Source organism: Panicum virgatum, chromosome 7K (genome assembly GCF_016808335.1).
Source record: "Panicum virgatum strain AP13 chromosome 7K, P.virgatum_v5, whole genome shotgun sequence".
Lineage (NCBI taxonomy): Eukaryota > Viridiplantae > Streptophyta > Magnoliopsida > Poales > Poaceae > Panicum > Panicum virgatum.
The window spans coordinates 31879804-31897397 of NC_053142.1; the positions used below are offsets into that span (position 1 = coordinate 31879804).

General features: G+C 46.8%; 1 long non-coding RNA gene across 1 annotated transcript; it reads left to right on the forward strand.

The window, feature by feature from the left end:
- Positions 1 to 9863: 9863 nt before the first annotated feature.
- On the forward strand, positions 9864 to 11885 carry LOC120640974. Its single transcript, XR_005662070.1, has 3 exons — positions 9864 to 10683; positions 10816 to 10880; positions 11383 to 11885. It is a non-coding gene; the product is annotated as an uncharacterized LOC120640974 (long non-coding RNA).
- Positions 11886 to 17594: the final 5709 nt, after the last annotated feature.

Consider the following 17594-nt stretch of genomic DNA (forward strand, 5'->3'; position numbering starts at 1 on the left):
CCCACCGGCCAGTGGCCAAGCGGCTCGCTGCCGGCCACCCCTCCGAGCGCACCGGCCTCGCCTCACCCCCTCCCTCCTCTTTGCCCCCTTATAAAAGCCAAGCCGAGCTCCTGCACGCGTGCACAAGCCTCGCCGCCGCCGCCTCACTACGCACGCTGACGACCCACCTCCGGCCACCATCTGCCCTAATCGAGCCCGGGAACACATTCCCCGTGCTCCCGTAGTGCTCATCGGCCTGCTCTTCCCCACACTCGGCCACCGGAGCACCACCGTCGTCGAGCCACGCCGCAGTGCGCCCTCGCCGTCGGCCCAAACCCGACCACCCCCGACCCCACCAAGACCACTACGAGGTAGCCCTCACCCTCCTCTACCTCCTCCACCCCGAACCCCTCGCCGCCGGTGTGCAGACACGCCGGAACAACGGCTGCCACAGCGCCACCCCTACTCAGCTCCGGCCAAGGGCCGAATTGTAATTTAGTTTTTAGTTCTAGGGGCCTATGTGTAAAAGTTCAAGGGCCTGTCTGCAAGTTTCTCTTTTTCCTTTTTGTTTTTCAGCAGTGAACTTTAAAAATTCATATCAATTCATAGAGAAATAAGAAAAATGCAAACTTAACTATTTTGGTTTCCTTGTGAAAAGATCTACAACTTTTTTTGAACGAGATAAAATCTGCGCAGTGCGGAGGGGTGGAGGCGTCGGCGATGGCCTATGGCAGAGGAGCACAGGGCAGTCGGCAAGGCGGACGGACAGGTGACGGCACAACGACAAATAGAGAGGACGATATTGCGGCGCGCTGGGGAGCACAGAGCAGAGTCGCCGGCCGACGCCTCTCCTAGCACGGATCTGCAGAGAGCTAGTTGGAGTTGATGATCTTCAACGACTGGCGACTGCAGAACGAGGTTGCTGAGGCGCCTCTTCCGGCGCCGGCGGCCGTCGGGGATCTGAGCGACGTAGGAGGAGGCGGCCGGCTGGAATCGAGGCGGGGCCGCGGGAGGATGGGGCTGGGACCGTCAAGAGGCGCTGAGCGGTGCGGTCGTGCGGTCTGTGGAGAGCCGGAGTCCGGACTTCTTCGGGGGCAGAGTCACGGACTTGCGACGGCGGCGGCGCGCGGCGCCTCATGCGAAGAGGCCAAGAGGCGGCAGAGTATCTGTTAGGCAGTTGCGCATGATCGGGTCTTGCCCTGGTTGTGCGCTGTAGTGGAGCTTCGACGTGCGCTTTGTTCGCACGGGAGCGCGTCGTCCGCCGCACGGCAAGGAGGCCTAAAATAAGCCGTCGGCCTCCACACGCTCGCCCATGGGCCGGTTCTCGTTCCATGGCCCAGTTAAAAAGGCGGGGCCTTTCGTTTTGAAAAAAAGTCCGTTGGTGCCTTGGTGGTCCTCAACTATCAACGGTCTGGGTTTGGTCCTTATAAACTTTAGTTTAAAAATAAATCTAATAAATATCTAATAAAGTTTTTTAATCATACAAAATATTTCTAAGCTTCAAAAAATTTGAAGAAAAATATAAGAGATGGATGGGTACACGAGAAGTCCAAATAAAATATTTATTTCTCATGAAAATATCTCTAAAATATTTCAAAAATTACATTTGGCTCTTGAAAAATGAGAAAAATATCCAAAAGATCTAAAAAACTACACAATATTTTAAGTCACATATAAACACATTTTAGAAAATTTCCACAGTATAAATATGAGATACAACCCACACAAATGTAACATATATTAATGTTAAATACATTTGTGCTGAATGCATTCGTGCCGGCTTCATCTCATGTTGTTACCATGAAAAGTATCCAAGATACAATTAGACATTGATTAGAATATAATAGTAATTTTCATATTTTTGAGAGTTGTCCATTTTGTTGAATGTAAATATAATTTTTAGAAGAGTTTAGAGATATTTTCGTGAGGTCTAAATATTTTATTTGGGCTTTTCGTGTCCCAATCCATCTTTATTTTTTTTTCAGATTTTTTCGATGTGTAGAGATATTTTTTTTTATAATTTCAAAACTTTATTAGATATTTATTATATTTATTTTTGAACTAAAAATAGAAAACCACTTTTCAAAACCAATCCTAACGGACTGAGGGGCGTTGCATACCTGGTTTCAAAAGTTAAGAGACCGCCGATGTCTGATTTTGGAGTTTAAGAGCAAAACTTGAACTCCATTGATATTCTACGTTCGGCTCGAGCTTTGATGCGCTGCCATGCGCCATGACCTGTCCTATGTCTTGGGCTGGCCGGTGTGGCCATTCCTGGCCTGTTTGCTTCACGGCCTCGGGCCTCGCAGGCAGCTGCTGCACCATGCCTGATCCAGGCGTGGTTTGCAGGCTTCCAAGCGAACAGGACTCGCCGGGTTGAAGCTGACGAGCCCGCTCGGCAAGTCCAACTAGTCTGTCTCCGTGCACGACACGACGGGGCAATACCGCAATAGCCTTATCATTTTTTTAGATAAAAATAGCCTAATCTTTTACCATCCTGCAAAATGACACATCCTGCACCCACCGTGTAGAGCTACTTTGGCATCTTGATCCCTTTAATAAATAACTTGGGCGCACGCTTCGCGGACTCAGCGCCGTTGTGTGCGTGCGTTGGCGTTTGGTTGGAGCACGGCACCGCTGGTCGCCGGGCCGAGCTCGTTCCGGCACCCGGCCGGCGCCACCACCTTTGGGCTTCTGCATTTTCTACAGCTGCAGCTGCAGCTGTTTTTAATTTTTTTATGTATATATATATTGCGACGGTAACCGGCGGGACGCGAGCGTGGTAGCTGGCGGGCTGTCACGTACGCCAGCCTGCCATTCCATTGACGCCCGCGCGCACAGGTTCGTACATCGTCGTACGCTGATTGATTACCGAAAGCGAGGTTCACAGCCGAACGACACACACAACATATATACTCCTACTTATATAGATCCTAGGATCCTGACGAGAGAGAGAGAGAGAGAGATGGACACAGGACACACACAACACGGACGCAGTGACGAATGTTGGCATGTTGTTGCGAAGCGCGCGTGGTGGCGCTGCTGCTAGCTAATTGCCATTGCCGATTGATGGCTACTGCTGCTGGCCGGTGAGTGGTGGATGGATCACTGTCTGCCATGGTAGGGACTTCGTACTACGGCGTGTCCTTGGGCGCGCGACCTCACTGCCATTAGCTGCACGTGTTTAGAGCCGACGGTGGAAGATTGGCGTCGTCCAAATAAATGATGGAGGATTGCAGCAGGTCGCTGGCCCTGGCGACGAAGACGCGTACCGGCCGATAGCGCCAGTACAGTACTCCCTGTCCCTACGCGTCCGTCGTTTTGGCCACTGGGTACCGTGGTCCCGCTACGGGGTACGTGTGTAGTTTTTCCAGAAATCAACGGCCTAAAGCTCCACGTGCGACCGTATAGGTCCGTTGCGCACGCAGCGTGGGGTTGACCGTAGGTCTGAATCATGGAGGCCCTCCGTCCTGCTGTGCTGGGCCGTGTCATTATGCCCGTAGCCCGTACGTAGGCTGCAGTCGTATCGTACCTCGTACGATTGAACCGCTCGGTTTGCAGGCACGCACAAATAAAAATAGTAGCCTCCGCTCATGAATCCACCGCCGATCAGCGTGTCTCCTTGAATCCACGCGCACAGAGAGCCACAGACCCGACCTTCTCCGGCCTCTGCCTGCTCTGTCGTCGTCGCACAGAGAGCTACAGTCTCCCTCCGGTCTGCCGCCGTCGGTGGTGCCACTGCTCCCGGCCGCGAATTCTCTCGGCCAGCGACGGCCGGGCGATCCCGCTAGGATTGCTGCGCCGCCCTGCCCTGCCCTGCCCTGCGCCTTCTAAGGCCGGACACCATGTACGTGCATCAACATCATCCCTTCCCGCCCTGGAGATTAAGCCTTTCCTGCTCTGAAGTTTCCTTTTGAGTTTGCGCCGTCTGAAATACCAAACCCTAAATCTTGCTAGTTCAGTTCGTGTGTTTTACGTGAGCGCGTTTCACTAGTGCGACCTTAAATCCTAGATCTGATCTAAAAGTTCTTGTGGTGGTAGAGGGGAACGCCGAGATCCAGTTTTGTGCCCCACCTCTTATGGTATGAGGGTGCAGTGGTGTTTTTTCTTGGTACATCCAGCGATTACATGCGTCATCTAATTGGAACTTTACTTCAACGGGTCGACTTCTTTCAACGAGATTGCTTGATTGGGTGGCACAATATAATATTGCTGTTGTAATTCTATAAAAGTAAAAGATATTGATCTTTAAGCATACAGTATTTCTTTAGAAACCCTCTTAAAGAATATAGTACGATTTCTAATCAACGAGCGGAGCTACCAGAGTAACAGCAGCACATGGAATTCTGAATAAATATCACCAACTTATCTTAAAGTATAACATGGAATATTGTGCAGTTTCAGATTAGTTCCATGGTGTTCCTTTTTTTTAATCACGAAGAGCTTGACTGCTTCTTTAGTGCTTTTTGTATGCCCGGTCTAGACTAAGTGGTACCTTAACCTGAAACATACCTTCCAATTAATTGGAAGGTGAAGCTAGGTTTGACTAGTGACTACCTTAACCTGCACTCCCCACCCCCCACAAAAAAAAGAGGATTAAGTGAGCTTTTTTCTTTCAGTTGTGTTTGTGGTAACAGCCTTTGCACCAAGGTGATACCATAAATGTACGTTTGGGGAATATACTTGGCACTTGAAATACAGTTGGACACAACCTAAGAGAGAAGGCTAAATGATGAGGTGGAGGAGAGAGAAGAGGAGAGAGAGAGAGAGGAGAAGTGGACTGTAAGCTTACAGCCAGTCTGGGCACAAGAACCAATAAACTTTGTGAGAGAGACAGGTGGGTCATATATTTATGGTGAAGAGCTAAATCATTATACAAGTAGGCTAAGAAGTGAGTTGTAAAGAGTCTTACAGCCAGCAGCAGGCTGAATTATTAACCTTGCTCTAAGAAATAGGCTTAGGGTGTGTTTAGTTGGTGAAAAAGTTTGGATTTTGATACTGTAGCACATTTCATTGTTACTTGACAAATAATATCCAATTAAGGACTAATTAGACTTAAAAGATGCATCTCGTGCTAATCAGTTAGACTGTGTAACTAGTTGTTTTTTCAACTGCATTTAATGCTCTATATATGTGTTCGAAAATTCGATGTGATGGGTACTGTAGAAAATTTTTTAAGAACTAAACAGTTAGATTGTGTAATTAGTTATTTTTTCAACTATATTTAATAATTTATATATATGTCCGAAAATTCGATGCGATGAATTCTGTAGAAATTTTTTTAAACTAAACAGCACCTTATGTTCCCGGCGATCCGTGCGCCTGCCGATCGGAGCCGTCCCCATCTCCTTGGATTCGCGTCCTGTCCTTCCCCTCATTTTATATGCGCGTATTTGCCCCGTATATGTCAGGTATCTCCTGTTCATCGCGCGTTCCTGGACATTATTTGTCAAGTAACAACGAAATGTGCTACAGTACCAAAACCCAAACTTTTTCACCAACTAAACACACCCTTAGGTTGTGTTTGGTTATATTTTTGTGAATTTTTTTCTACTTTAACCACTAATTAGGAGTATTAAATAAAGTCTAATTACAAAACCACTTGCAGAACCTCTGGGTGCATTCACGAGACGAATCTAATAAGACATTTGACCGCATGATTAGATGATAGTTGCTGTAGCATCACTGTAACAAATCATGTATTAATTAGGCTCATTAGATTCGTCGCGCCAAACTGCACTTATGTGTGAAAATGTTTTACAAATAGACTATATTTAGTACTCCATGCATGCAAGATTCAATTTTCACGATTTTTTTTGTCTTAACCAAACATGCTCTAAATGAAGTCTATTTGTAAAATATTTTTAGAGATAAGTACAACTTTGCGAGCCGAATCTAATAAGCCTAATTAATCCATGATTAGATACAGTAGTGCTACAATAACCATGCTCTAATCATTCTCCGATCATGCGGTCAAAGACCTCATTAACTACAGTATTGCTACAATATCCATAGTCGTGGAAGTGTTTTCGCAATTAGACTTCATTTAATACCTCTAATTAGTGGTCAAAGTTACAAAAAAAAATTCATGAATTTTTTTCACGCCTAACCAAACAATACTATTTCCCTCGTTTCGCGTTTACACAATGACGGCTAAGGCTATCCGTACTCGTCATACTCTATTTTCATCCTCTAAATAGAATATTCTATTCTACTCATCAAAATTCTCTACTCTATATCTAGTTCTTCCACGGCCATCCCGCGGGACCCACGTGTCATGTTTTTTTAATCTTTTTACCCCCGCCCCCTTCATCTCCTCGTTCTCTCTCCCACAGCCTCGAGCGCATCGAGCGCCGCCGTCCCCGGCGCCGCGCCTGCCTCCACCTCCCTGCATCGCCGGCGCCCTCTGCTCCTACTCCTCCTGCTGGGGCGCGTCGGCCGGCGCGAGCGGAGCTCCAGCTCGCGGGCATGGCGCAGGCGGAGCTTCAGCTCGCGGGCATGGCGGGCGTGGCGCAGGAGCGCAGGCGGAGGCCAGCGCAGGCGGACGGCGGCAGCGATGAGAGCCAGCCCCCCTCCTGCGCGCACAGGAAGCAGCTGCTCCACCTAGCCGACCGCGGAGGCGGAGCCCCGCCCACCTCGGCGGCCTGGCCTGCGCCGCCCCCAACGGCGTGGCCTGGCCTGCGCGGCCGCGGGCGGGGTCGGCGGAGGTCGGCGCGAGCTCGACGAGCGGCGCGCGCAGCCTCGGGCGGGGACGGCGGAGATCCACAGCGTGCTCGGCGAGCGGTGCGCGCAGCCGCAGGCGGGGGCGCTGCCTGCCCCTGCTCCGCCGAGACGCGGGCGGCGGGGGCGGCAGCGCGTGCGAGGGTGCGCGGGGGGGGGGGGGGCGTGCTGGGCGGCGCAGTGGACGGCGGCGGCGACGCTGGGGCTGCGGCAGCCCTGCGCCTGTCGGAGACCGCGGTGGCGGCCCTACGCGCGGTGGCGCGGCGGATGGGTCCTCCCTCTCTCTCTCACGTGGGCGGCGGCGGTTGGGAAGCGTGCGGGCGGGCCCCGCGCGACGGAAGCGCGTAGCGGGCGATCGCTACTTCGCTGAATCTAGCGGATGGGAAGGGCTACACTATTTTAATGGAAAAAGGTAAGCAACAACTGGTCGCGCGTCCGCGCCAGCGCGCGACCGCTCCGGCCCGCTTCTAGCTTATTTTGAGTCTGCGACCCAACAATCGCACGTACCAATGTTTTGATCTACTTTTTGCCTACGGCCCAACGATCCCATGCATCCCTGCGCATTGCTATCGTGTGTTGTCACATGCATACTCATCCGCAGAGCACATACAAGGAGATCAACATTTTATATAAGCTATCTAAAAAATATTTTATCTAGTTTATATTACCTCTGTTTCGAGAGCCGATTGCACCAATATGTTCTACAAGGCGAGACGAACAAAACTAGACCCCACATGGATATATTTTAAAGATGTTTTACGCTAGTAGCAACTTATGTAATAATTTGCACTCTTTCTGTAGCAACTTATGTGTATATTTTATTATTGTAGTAACAACTTGTATGTATATCAACTATTATTTTGTATCAACTTATATGTATAAGTGTATAATTATTTTATTTATAATAATTTATCTCTTATATGTGGGGCAACTCGTGTAGCACATGTTGTTTTTGTGGCAACTTTTTTTACATGTGTGAAAAAAATTTATTTCTATATATAGCAATATTATTTGTTATGTTTCTGACAACTGATTCTATTTTTGTGACAACTTATGTATATGACCGATTATATTCTTGTGACAACTTATGTATATAAATCACATCTTATTTTTTTACGAAACATGGTACAAATAAAAATGCTCACATATACACACCCACATCTATGAATATACTCATTTTCAAGGGTTAAACTTTAGACGATGTCACATCAAATTTTTTTTAACATTTAGAAGTATTAAATAAAGTCTAATTACAAAACTAATAGCATAATTGTGGGGCTAGTTTTGTGGAGTGCTCGTCGCCGCCTAGTGCGCCCACAGCTGCGGCCCTTCTGGTGCGTCTCAGAACGATTTTGAGAGTAGGAATTCCTCTCAGGAGTAAAAAATAAGATGTGATTTTATATGAATACACCGTTTTGTTATATGCAATGAATGAACAAAACTAGTCTCCACTTGCATATATTTTTATGATATTTGTGAATTGCTAGTAACTTATATGATGATTTGTTCTCTGTCTGTAGCAACTTATGTGTATATTGGTTTATTATAATAACAATTAATGTGAATAACAACTTTTGCTTTGTGTCAATTTATATGTATGAGTGTATTTTAGATTTTGTTTATAGTAATCTTATATGCGTGGCAACTCATTGTATAATAAATTCTGATTTTTGGTAACTTTTATTTAAATGTTTGACAACTTTTATTTTTGTGATAATTTGTATACAAATTTATGCATACAGACAACTTACTCTTTTTACTATTTTTGTGTACGACATCTTATATTTGTGACAACTTATATATATGACAGATGTAACAAATAGAAACCTATAGACATACAATGTGACATCTTACATATAGACTTTTTGTCTATTAACAATTTTAGAAAGTACTCTAGCAACTGATATAACTACAATAGCAACTTATAAGATAGATATATTATGATTAATATATATTTTATAGCTAAAAAATACTAATAGTTGTTATATGTTATGCATAAAGTTGATATTACATACACACTAGCAACTTATATATGTATATTGTAGGAAATCTTTCAAGGATATCAAAATTAAATTTACACATAAGTTGCTACTAGTGCAAATGTCTTCAAAATATATGTAAGTGGGATCTAGTTTCGTTCGTCTCATCACGTAGAACACAACAGTGAAATCGGTATTCAAAACAGAGATCATACGAAAGAGATAAAATGTTTCTTATACACAAATCACATGGTAAAAAAGTCCTACATGTATGCTCTATATGGTGGGAGAGATAGCCCGGTTTGGAAAAGACATGTGAGGTGGAAAAGACATGTGAGATGGAGAGAATTACGGGCGAGTAGTAGAGTGGAAGGGGTCGCGCACTCTCCCCGAGCGCGACCGGTCGCGCGTTAACATACTCCTATTTTAATGTACTGCTACCGTATGCCGCTGCGGCGGTTTTTCCGCTATTCTCGTCCTGCAGGTCGGGGTAGCGGAAGGCTCTCCGTACCGGTGCGGATAGCTTTACCCTTTTTCTACCTTCTGATTGGACATGTTCTGACGGATTCCTGACCGACCTTTTTGACTTTTGGTCATCTTCTCCGCCCTGGGTACCTCTCCTGTGGGTACCCCTTCCACCGGTACTCGTCCGTATACCCCTTTTCCAGGTCCCTCTTTGGTTCCCGGTACCTCAAATATCAACGGTACCACTCAGCTACCTTCTATATACTCCAACGGTCCAACCTTTTGAGTTCAAGAAAAATGCTTCCTGAATTATTGAAATATCAACGGTACCACTCAAATATCAACGGTAATGTAACTACATGAGCAAAACTATTGACTCAAACTACAACATCGGTACACCATATATACTCAAAGAAAAGCAAGCACGAAAAGAAAGGTATTCTGTACCTAAGCTAAAGAAATGATGTCAGGTACTAATTCCACTTTCTAAAGCTAAAATGGAAGTGAAACATTTTCTCCCCAATGTTTAGATAAAAAATGGAACTTTTCATAAAAAAAAATCTAGAGAGGGCAAAAACAAAGTGCCGAATGAATATCCATACTATAAAAGTTGAAATTTTCTAATACAATTCCCACCAAGATGAAACCTACCTACCCTCTCACAAAACAGCTTCAGATGGCTCATAGGTAAGATCTGGATGCTCTGGTGGACCGAAAAACTCCCGATGGCGAGTTGATTCCGCTGAAAGAAAAAAAAGGTTTCGACACCGCACCCTTCTCTACCAGCTCTTCTGTACCCGCCCGCTCATTCGTTCTTCTCGACCGAAAGAATCAGCGACAAATCAGCCATTCCCTTCCATAATTGCTGTTGCTGCCCCTCCGCCGCACCACGCGACCGCGCCTCCCCCAGACGCCGCCTCCCTCCTCGCGGCACCCACCTCCCCCTCACGACACCACCTCCCCTCGACCCCGCCGTGCCCGCCGCTACCCCAGCCTCGACGGCGAGCTGCTGGTTCTCGCCGCCCCTGCCTCTGAGGACGTTCTCCTTCCCGGCCGGCCCCTTTGCAGGGCCTAGTACCTGGCAGCGTCTTCACGGAGGAGGCGCGTGGTGCGGCCGCGGGTGCAGGCGGCGTAGGGAGATGGGCCCCCATCCACCCGTGCAAGGAGGGGTGGTCCTCGGCGGCGGCGGCGGCCGCAGCTTGTAGAGGATGGGCACACATCAAGCTGGAGCAAGTGGGGCTCTCCGCCATCCACCTGCGCGCAGCCCTTGTGATCCGTCGATCACCCCTCCCCCACCTAGGCCCTCGCGATCCGCTCGACCTCGCCATCCCCTCCATTTGCGTGGATCGACCCAACTTCCGTAGCGCGATCCTGGCGGCGCCGCGGTGCAGCTCAAGCGGTGGTTCCCTGCGAGCTTCGATCGGTTGATCTTGTCCCGAGGATTTGATGTTGGAGTTTTATCCACCATGCAGCTCGTCCACGGCCGTGCGCCTGTGCAAACGCCGGCATCCTCACCGTGGCCGCAGGTCGTCCAGATACGGTAAGCTGCTAGCTGTGCTCTTGTGCAAGACCTCGGCTTCATGTACAGTCTTGGGATGATCATTCAAGCAGCACATGACGAGCTTGATCATTCAAATTGTATGCTGCTACTGCTGATGCCTTATGTATACAGGAAAATAGTAACATTTTCGAATTTTGGAAGGAGAAAAGGTCATTGCAGCAGCTACCAATAAAATGGTAAATTCTTGAAATTTAATAGAGTGGCAGTTGATTAATGTATATTGCTATTGCAATTAGAATTGGTATATTTAGAGATGCTAGCTGACACTACCTCTTCTACTGTGTCATATTATAGAAAAAGGTGCGAATGCATCGAGGTTCATATTGCAAAAAGCAGCTCCCTCCTAATTTTTGGGGCCAAATGAAATGTCAAAGTTCCACTCATGTGCTGCTCTGCTTCTAGATCACAAGTCACCTCATCCATTAGCAGTGATCACTAATCAGTGTCTCCAGCCCGGATGCTATGGAGCTTGACATTTACTATATGTGAAATTGTTCACTTCAATCTTAGAATGTCTGCAATAAGATGATTTTTTATTCTACTCAAACTATATTATCCATGTTCAGTATTTACTTTTATATATTCAGGGAAAAATAATGTAACTGAAAAATATTATTTTCTGATAGGATATCACATTATCTGTCCTTTCTCTACAATTAATCTTGGTCATGAATGCAGGAAATGATTAGGCCAAGCCTCTTTGTTGGATTCGAGACTGAGTGCAGATGAGTGACTCACAGGAGAGCGAGCACAGGAACAATTGCTGGAGGAGAATGTGGGAAACGTGCTGTCGTGGTCGACACCAATGGCTGTCCTGATTACAGCTCCTTCTGTTTGCAGATCATGTTGTGAAGATTTTTCTAAGGTCACCATAGTGATTACCAGAACTATTGTCTTACCTAATGGTTAATTATCTATAGGATCTGGGTAACTTTTTTGTGTGCCAATGGCGAGCCACAGTACCCTTCTTACGTTTTATGCGGTACCAATTTAGGCAACAATAGAAAGACTAGAAGGTTTTGTCTGTGCCCAATTTCACCTTTTAAGAACCTTGATTTAACTGGTAGCCTGGAAGTTTTTGTGCATAAATCAAGCTGATGCTACTTTGTCTCCTGGTAATAATCTTACTAAGAGTACTTTAATATGCAGGAATTATGACTAAGAGTAATTTGGCAATGAAATAACTTGATTCTGTAGTAGCTTTTGCATTTATCTGTCTTGATGCAAATAGTCCATTGTCCTTGTCATTGCTTATCTGTTCACCTACGTAACAGTGTAGTTTTCTTAATTGGTGAGCGCGTCGATGTTGACTCGAAGGTGATGTGGTTTCCTATACTTCAAATTGAAATATTTCAAATACTTCAGGTCATAATGAACAAAAATGGGTACAGTCTTGAAAGTTGATATTTGGAGCCTTGGGTGCACAGTTATTGAATTGGGAACTGGGAGGCATCCTTGGCATCCACATGAAGATGTATGCATATTCCCTTTGTTACATTTTTACTGAAATATTTCCATCCAATTTAGATCAGTCATTCTGCTTAGTTAAACTCACTAGCACCCACTTCATATTTTTATAATGTTAATGGCCATTTTGTCCCAATACATGGTCCTCAGGTACTCTTGATTTGTCCACTTAGCTATATTTTTTGATGAAACTCTTATAACATGGAGTACATTAGGTTCTTGTAGAGGTTTCACACAATTAGTTTTAAACACATGCCTACTAGTGAATAAAAAAAAATAAGGCAATCAAGAAGCACAAATATGGAGATTTTGCTGATGATGGAAACTTTTCCCCAGTGGTCAATGACAGAATATTCTCTGTTCGGCTGGTGGCTGGTGGCTGGAGGCTGGTGCTGGTTTGGTGTGAGAGAAAAATATTGTTGGCTGGCTGGTGAAGCAGCCAGCAGAACAGAGTGAATGGAAGGAAAAGCACAAATCTGGATAGAGGGAAAACAAGAAACTCTCGCATGGCCGAGGCTCCGCTTCACCACCGTGGTCGCCCTCGGGCGCCCCCGCCCCCGCTGCAGCCGCATGTAGGGGTCGCTGGAGCCGTTGGTGTAGATCGCTGGCAGGCCCCACGCCTCCATAACGTGCACGCCAGGGCCTGCGACGGCCGGATCCATGCCGGCGACGACCGGATTCGCGCAAGACAGGGCCGGCGGCGGCCGGATCCGCGAAAGGCAGGTCCAGCGGCGGCCGGATCCACGCACCCCAGGGCCGGCGGCGACCAGATCCGCGCAGCCCGGCAACAGCTTCCCGCCTAGGGGTGGATATCGAGCCGGCTTGGCTCGGCTCGGCTCAGCTCGAGCTGGCTCGTTAAGTTAATGAGCTGGCTCGGCTCGGCTCGGCTCATTATTTCAGCGAGCTAAAGGTGCAGCTCGGCTCGGCTCGTTTGCCAGCTCGAGCCGGCTTGTTTAGCTCACGAGCCGGCTTGATAATACTCACCGTGTTCGGCTGCTAGGCGGCTGCAGCGGCTTGCTGCTGGCTGCTAGGCGGTGGCGCGGCTGCTGCAGCAGCTGCAGCCAAAGCAGCCTACTCCACCACCAGCCGAACACGGTGACTGAGGATGCATCTCTACGGACATGAGAACGGCGCATGAAACAAACCGGAATCCTGTGTATTTATTATAGTACTAGTGTAGAATGTCAATACTCAATCCGAATAATAACTGTGCTTGGATCGTTGCGATATAATCAAATCAGAATTATAAGTTAATCTCCAATCTGGAAAAAAAATCCAACGAAAGCTCACGTAAGATTCACTGGATCCTTGCCCTTCAATTCCCCCGCAGCTAGGTATGCCCATGGCCGCAAAAGTAAAAGGAGGGATAGAGGAAAAAAAAATGGAAGCAAATGTCAGACACAAGCTTGCAGCGGATCCTGCTTGGTGCGGAGCTCCTCCGTTGCCTTGATGACATCACCACCACAAGCACAAGGCCTTCACGGGCGAGGGCAGGAGCTGTAGAAGCAAGAGCGGACTGCGGGAAAAGAAGGCGAGGTCACGGCCGCGGAGTCTCCGTCTCCGATGCGGCGGCGCGATGGGAGTAAAAGAAGCGAATGCCGAGCGAGACTTGAGTAGTTGAGTGGATAGGGTATGGTTGAGGAAGCAGGAGAACTGGAGTCGTTTGACGTCTTTTTCTTTTTTATATTTTTTTTAAAATAATAATTTCAAAAATATATGTCCGTTTTGAAAATTTTCGGAAATACCCTCCGGTCGCCCGGCCCAGGGGGTCCTGTCGCCCAAGCTAAGGCAACAGGACCCTAATGTAATTTTTTTTTAATTTGCAAAGAGGTCCCTAGCCGGGGGGAGGGGGCTTGTTGCCCCCCCCCCACGGGCGACGGGGGTCTCCCACCCTATATAAGCTCTGGCCTCCATTACCTTCTCATTTGAGTCCAAAAATTGCACCAAAAATTCAGAAAAAAAGAGGGAGTGAGGAGAAGAAAAGCGGCGAAGCTCTGCCGAATTCCGCACTTGTGATCTACCGGTAACTTCCATATGAATCCGTTGATATTGTATAGCAATTTAATTTAATTAGCGGATTAGCTGAATTAGATTTGGTGCTTTAGAACACTCGTTTAGTATTACAATATCAGTACTATTACAGACTTGTTTTTAAATTAATTATGAATTAGAATAGAATTATGACAGTACCTTATTGATATTGCAGCATAAGGCAATAGAATTATGACAGTACCTATATTTTCACGCATCGATTTGGTATACGATAGGTGCATTATTGAAATCATTGTTCGTCATTTGGCGCACCACACTATAGCGCCAATGTCTTCGTCAGGATCAACCTACATTCCGTGGAGCAAGTGTGAAGCCACCGTACCCGAATGAATTGATGTGCCAATGTGCTTCTGCGGTTCGTTATGCAAGTTCATGCAATCTGAGGTTTTAGGAGATGACTATGGCATGAGGTTCTTTATGTGTGAGAACTACGAATATGATCCACCTAAGCGATACGGCAAAGACCGGGCCAAGGTAGCAGGACAACAGACGCTATTTTTCTTTGTGACCTAACATTTAGTTATGATTCTAACTTTTGTTGGACAAAGTCTCCTCCGCCTCTTTGTGATTTTATGTAGTGGTTCGACACCGTGCAGTCGAAGCAGGCAAATGACTTTGTGGAACAACAAGTAAGGTGGGCTGCAGAACGTTGGCGCCGAATGAAGCACGAGAAACAGCAAGAGGAGAAGCGCAAGAAAGAGCAAGAAGGGATCTGCAAGAGGATGGAGGACGTGGATCGTAAGGCGGCGGCGGAACGTGAAGCTGACAGGGAGAGAAAGCGAGAGAGGGCACGCCGTGCGAAGGAAGCCGGACCCGAAGTAATTAGGAAGGGCAAATATCCTCGGTGCACTCAGTAGAGTAGTACCATGTAATCCGGGCATTTTCCATTCCATAAGGCATGGTAGGTTTAGATGCAACAAGAAATTATCTTGTCGCGTGCACATACCACTGCAATTAGTTGTTTATATTTTCAGTTGAGAGCTTGACTCTGTGTGTTGTAACTTTTACCATTAATTTACAGTTGTAGCCGGAAATCTATGAAATCTTTGAACTTGTTCTTAATATTTTCGGAGCTTTTCATGTCATTAGAATACTAAAAATCACACATTTAATTAATATAACGATAAGAAATAAGAACTAAGAAATGCATTACATAATGTGAACCATCAGGTTTACATCATAATACAATGGTAATGAAACACACATCACACATGCAGTGGCATGGCAGAACCCGTTGCAAACTACGGTAAACAGATTCTGGACTAACCTAACATGCCTTACGTAATTTAAAAAAACACAACAAACACGACGATGCAGCATGTCACTAGCAGTAGGGTAGTTCTAGTAGCCGTACCCCCACACAGCAAACTGCGTTGAGCCTTCTCCGCAGTATCCACCCATTGCAGGTGGTGCAGGCGGTGGTGGCGGAGGCGTAGGGCCCTTTTTCCTGTGACAAGGGCAGTTGCAGTAAGGAATAGTGCATGAGTCATCCTGTGAAGCGGCCGCATTGCTGCTATCATCATCTTCGTCGTCTTTATTAGCCTCGCTCACTTCCTCGTAATGGTTCACCTTGCATTCTAGATCAAAGATCTTTATCTGGAGGTACTCGATGAACTCCTAAACTGAATCAATTGGTGCAGGATTGACCCACCTAGTAAAACTACAGTTTTCTGAAGCATCGGAAGACTGCAAAACAAATTTTATGTAAGGTGTCTCAATGAAGATAAAGAAATCAAACAACCGAGTATTACCCATGCGTGTGGACATTTAAAGAAACGCCGACCGCCATCCATCCCGTCGGTGCACATCTGCACTAAGCAGTCCTCACCATGTCTGCATTTTGGCCACGGTTCTATACGGTTATCGTATTGTCGAAGAGGAGTTTCATTGGTAAATTCACTCTTGTGCTGTGGCGGAAACTCAAACACTGGTTCCGGAAAGGAATCAGGTTCAAGAGGCCCCTCCCATATTATGGGGTCTCTCTTTCTTCCCCCTTTTCCTTTCCCAAAATCGTAGTAATTCTTCCCGCTAGACCCACCTCCAGACATTGGGTATACAATGACCTTTGATGTTTGAGTGCTGCTGGGAGTTCACAAACTTCGGAGTATTTATAGGCGCACAAAGGTCTGATACCCGGAGTATGGAGTGTAAATGCACCTGAAAAGCTTACATGACAACACAGTGAAGAGGCTAGCTGACCTAACACTGAAAAGACTAGATTCGATTCTCGAACTGACTACTCGATGCATCTCTGTGCATGTAGAGCATCTAAGTGCATGCAGACTCATAGCACTGCATTGCTGCTGCTCAGTCGATCGCGTCTAGATGCCGCCTTCCCCACTACACGCCACAGACCTTCGCTATAGAATGACAGGTCCATCGTCCTCGCCAGAGAGACTGCTTTGAAGGTGAGCTGGTGTCGTTGCCGTGTTGTCACATCTTTTTGAAATGGTGAAAGGGCACTGCTACTGGGTTGTCGTCTTTTGTCACGTATGTCTGGGCAAACAATGCGACATGTGGGAAACCCGTGATTGCCGTGCGTAGCAGTGACAACCTGTGATCTCGTACTCGCAGCTAGATACACTATGGTCCCTATTTTGAGCTATACGAGCGTGTCACGAAGTTTACACTGTATGCGCTAGTCGCCATCATCGTCGGCGGGATCTCGGCCGCTAACTCCTACCGCACCTAACTTGTCCTTCATTAAATCACGGAAAAAATTCGCAAGAACTTCCCTTATTTCACGAGCATTATGGAATCCACAAACATAACAAGTTCACATCAATAGTATCTATAGAAACAAATGACAAGTAAACTACCACAATCATAAACAATGGATACAAATAAGCGGTCCACAGCTATCTCATTACAAATCAACATCAGAGATACAAACATCAGATATATCTAACCACCCCTAGGGCGTCGGACCCTCTTAGCTCTCTGCTGGGCACGGACATGGCCCTCAGAGTAGGTGTGACGATCCGGAGACCTCACCTATCGCTCAGGACGCAAAAGGGGCTGCGGTGTCTGTTGCTGAGAGATCCCAAGTGGTGCTCCTCCTAGCTGTGAATAGCCCAAGACATCGGGGTCATCGTGCGCGCCAGGTGAGTCTGGAGTCAAGCTGTCGAGTTCGTCTAAGGTGAAGCCCTCGTTATCTGGAACAAACGTACTCGAAACAAACCCTGCGTAACATATAAACGTAAACCAACATATGTTGGGTTGTAAATTAGTGAGTGTATTGAGAGAGTGTTTTGTACCAGGTCGAAAGGAGGAAGAAGAAGGTCCGGCGTCCGCATCGGGGTAGAATCCTACGCATAAAATACAGATGTTAGCGTACGCTCGTGTCTTTCGTCATGACATGTAGAAACCGA